The sequence below is a fragment of the Monodelphis domestica genome, chromosome 3, assembly GCF_027887165.1.
Source record: "Monodelphis domestica isolate mMonDom1 chromosome 3, mMonDom1.pri, whole genome shotgun sequence".
NCBI lineage: Eukaryota > Metazoa > Chordata > Mammalia > Didelphimorphia > Didelphidae > Monodelphis > Monodelphis domestica.
Genome location: NC_077229.1, coordinates 43,195,210 through 43,199,798, shown reverse-complemented (window position 1 = coordinate 43,199,798; position 4,589 = coordinate 43,195,210). Strand labels below are relative to the sequence as shown.

At 36.5% G+C, this 4,589-nt stretch overlaps 1 pseudogene; it reads left to right on the top strand.

Annotated features, from left to right (window-relative positions):
• Positions 1–2,405: 2,405 nt before the first annotated feature.
• On the top strand, positions 2,406–3,257 carry LOC107652069 (retinitis pigmentosa 9 protein-like; annotated as a pseudogene).
• The last annotated feature ends 1,332 nt before the right edge of the window (positions 3,258–4,589 follow it).

Here is a 4,589-nt window from a genome sequence, read left to right as displayed (position 1 = left end):
AGACACTAAGACATATTAAAGCAAAATCAAAAGAATGAAAAAATTTGAAGATAATGAGACACCGCATCGAGAAAACAACTAACCTGGAAAATAGATCCAGGAGAGACAATTATTGTACTACTTAAAAATCATGACAAAAAAAAAAAGAAAAAAGCCTAGACATCATACTACAGGAAATTATCCAAGAAAACTTCTCTGAAATTCTTGAATACAAGGGCAAAATAGAGATTGAAAGAGTCCACAGATCACTGCTGGCATTAAATCCCCAATTGGCAACTTCCAGGAATGTTATAGCTAAGCTCAAGAACTCCCAGGCCAAGGAGAAGTTCCCTGAAGCTCCCAGAAAGAAACAATTCAGATATCATAGGGCTCCAGTTATGATTATATAGGATCTGGCTGTTAAATTTAAAATTTTATCTCTAATAATATAAATATTATATTTTATGAGATTTATTAAGGAGTATTAGAAATCAAGGAATAAAGAATATACAAATAAAAACCATGTGCCCATGGCTGATTAGCCAATTCAGAATTCCCGTGCTTAGCTTAGCTTACCACTATACTTCCTACATCATTGCAAGGCAGAGAGGTGAGAGCATGGGAGGCATTACTGCCAGTTAAGTACTAATTGTGATCTCGCCCAGGTGGAGACTCAGGTGAGATTATAGGGAATTCTGGGAAATACCAAGGACTTCTGGGGATTGAAGTCTAGGGTTCAAAATCTCCAGTTTTACATTTTCCCCCTGAGGCCCGAGGAAGACTAGTCTCTCTGATGGGTCTTGTAATATACCAACTTTGAAATTACAATAATTTGAGGATAAGAGGAAAAGAGAACAAAACCAATAATTGCTAGGCACATTGGAAAAAAGCCAGTTAGGGGGAAGTCTCCTTTGGCATAAGAGTATGTATACAAAACAAATGCATTCAAACCCACACAATTCAAATCACCACATCCCAAAGTTCACTCTGGATCTTCTGGTGCAGCTTGTGGTCTGTGGAGGCATCTTCATGCTGTCTTCCCTAAACAGTTCACTTTCTGTATTCGGAGAGGTAGCATTTTTTTTAACCTAAGATTTCTCTCAAAAGGAATTTAAACTTTGTAATTTAAAATAATAATAATTATACATCCTCCCCCTAAGAGGGTGATTGAAAAACACCAGGATCATTTAGGGATGCATGGCTGAGTTATGAGGTATATGAATCAATTGACATGAGAAAAAAAACATAAAAAAATCCAAATAAAAAAGATAATTTCTGGATGAAATATAGACTATCAAAGTCTTATGTATAAAAATTCTAAGTAAAAGAAAAATAAACCTATAACAGGTCCTTGAATCAGGGTCCAATTAAAATGATATAAGTGGTGATGCATTTAACCAATCATTAGCCAGGACTACAGAAAGTTTGCCACACTATGAAAGACAGAAAAGGGACTAGATTATAGGAGCCAAATTTGAGATACTTGGTAGAATGTGGAACAAGGAAGACCTGCCTTTAATACATGTTAAATAGCCACAACCTCGAACCCCAAACATGTTCAAGTCCTCTTGTCATGGCTCAAAATTTACATCAACCCCAATGGGATTGGTTGGTCTCTTTGACCTTGTGCCTAATTGGCACTATGTAGTTTAGCTTTGTGCTTCTTTGGCACTGTGCAATGGCTCTTTTTGTATTCTCTTGTCCTGGAATCAGCCAGAATCATTAAGCAAATTCCACTCCCCCCAAAATTTAAACAATGAATGGCATCATTTTTATAGTCTAAAGCTTTTGGGGTATGTATTGACATTATAGCAAATATATTTTAAACTTATCTTACTGCAAAATCAAAAAAGTTAAATAAAATCTCAGTATTGGTGACATGTGCTTCATATATAAAAAGGAGAGAAAAAACTGAAATAGTATATTGCACGTGCAAGAAAAATATAATAATAAAAGAGTTTTAAAATTCAAAAATGTAGCTTATAATCATTGACACACTGTATCAGCTAAGGAAATATAGAATACAAAGGTTTCTCACCAAAAATGAGATCCATTTCCTCTTCATACCTGGCCATGATCCACTGTGAGTGCAAAGCAAATGATTTTCACAAGGTAACAGTTTTTTATAAAGAACAATAGTACAACAGGTAATGCACATTCAAAAAGTACCAAAACCCTCAAAGTTATAATAGCCCAGTTAATTACAATAGCAAACAAACCCACTATCATATTTAACGTGAGTCTGCTGTATGACATTTAAAGAAGCCTATGAACTGGTGGATATTTGTCACAATTTTTACAGATGTAGAAAATCTTTCAACCTTGGCAAATACATTTTTAAACATTTAAACAAGTAAAACTTATTTGAGTCTAGAACATCATCAAGAAATCTAGATTGTGGCGGGGATGGCAGGGAGCCATGGGCCATGCCTCTGCTCCCCGGGCCAGGCTGCGCAGGCCCCGATACAGCTGCAAGCCCAGAGCACTGGGGCGACCCCATGTGGGTCCGGGAGGCTGCCAAGCTAGAGCAGCAGAGGTGCCAGGAGCAGAAGCGGTCGCGAAATAGAGGTCCTTTTATGAAAAATCTCCTCCTGGAATTATTAAGGAAAATGAGACTAAGCCAGAAGACTGTATCCCAGATGTACCAGGCAATGAACATGCCAGAGAATTTCTGGCTCATGCTCCAACTAAAGGACTCTGGATGCCCCTGGGGAAAGAAGTCAAGGTTATGCAATGCTGGTGCTGTAAACGGTATGGACACAGAACAGGTGACAAAGAATGCCCATTCTTTATCAAAGACAATCAGAAATTAGAACAATTCAGAGTAGCACACGAAGATCCCATGTATGACATCATAAGAGAGAATAAGCGGCATGAAAAGGATGTGAGGATACAGCAGCTAAAGAAGCTACTAGAAGATTCTACCTCAGATGAAGATGGCACTAGTTCCAGCTCCTCAGAATGTAAGGAGAAGCATAAGATAAAGAAAAGAAACATAAGAAAAGGAAAAAGGAGAAGAAAAAGAGAAAAAGAAAAAAAAGCACAAATCTAAATCAAATGAGAGTTCAGACTCTGACTAAAAAGTCATTTCCTTTGAATCCACCTTGTCACTCCAAAATCATTGCTCAATGTCAGAGGTAAAGAAGTAGCCACAAAACGGCCTCAGTTGACAGAGGAAAAAGGAACCAAAAAAAACTTGCATAGTTAGCATCCTGCCATGGCATTTTGCCCTCACTGTCAACAGTGATGAATTCACCGTGATGTTGAGTTTCTTATATGCCACACTCTTGGATTCTCATCCTCCTCCTCCCTGTGTACTGTAGTTTGGGATTAATTTTGAAAAAAAAATCTAGCATACGATACGAAAACGTTTTAGGTGTTTCCAAGAGAGATTCCCCTAGAAGATCAGAGGGTTAATGGGGTAGTAGGATGACTTGAGAAGTTGAGATCTTCAGCAGTTATAAGTGCGTTCTATTGAGTGATGAATAATAAAACTCCATTATTTCTGACTTAAAAGTGAATATCCTTGCTGTATACTTGCAAAATCTAATGGTGGAAGAATGGAAAAGGAGGCATCTATATGAAATATTTTATCTCAATTGTAATCATTTTGTTGTAGAATCTGGCACTCCACAAAGTAACTGATCCACTAAGGTTTATAGAAAAAACATTTTTTTTGTCAGCAGAAAACCCTTCCTTTCCTTCCCAGTACAATCTACTCCCCAATTCAGAACGACAAAAGAGAACCCAATAAAAATGTGAACTCAAGCAAAAAAAAAAAAAAAGAAAGAAATCTAGATTGTTGTGGTGGAAGTAAAGTGAGCTGAAGAGTTATAAATGAGAGATGCTCCTCTTTTGGGAGCCATACAGGGGTACCATGCCCTGGGGTTTACTTCCCAGTTCCTTTGGTATGAGACTTGGATGTCCCATCCATTCACATTTTTATAAATGTGGGAGGTGGGGATTATAATTGTATTTCACTTCAGATACTAAAATGGACCTTACCTCCTGTTAGAGGCAGGCAAAATGATCAGAGTTGTTGAAAAAAATCTAAAAATCATGTCTAAAGACCCCTTAAAATCAATTTGAGACATTTAGCTCATTAAAATTTCCAAAGATTGTTATACAATTGTAACCAGTTTTGATGAAGTCCATCCATCCTCTATGTGACAATTTACAAAGTCAAAATAGAAAAAAGGCTGTTTTTTTATATGGGCTTATTCAGTAATATTAGTTCAGTATAGTTATAGGGGAAAAGCAACAGAATATAACAGTAGTTAAAACCCAGTACATTAAAAATGATTCAGTGTAACAGAATAGTATTGAGTACATTAATATATGAACTTAAAACCAACAAAATTAAATCTTAAACAAAACAATCAGCAAAATGCAATAAAATACAGAGATGTTTATAAAATACTGGAGTCTGAAAAACCTTTAAAAATATAATCTCCTGTCTCTTTAAAGTTCATTGTTATTGTTTTTTTTTATCCATTGAGATACTTTTGTCAGCACTGACAAATATCCCACAGCAAGGGTGAACATGGGTTTTAGGAATCTCAAAATGGGCAGGCCCAAATGGCAAAAAGTTGCAGGGAGATGAATTTCTC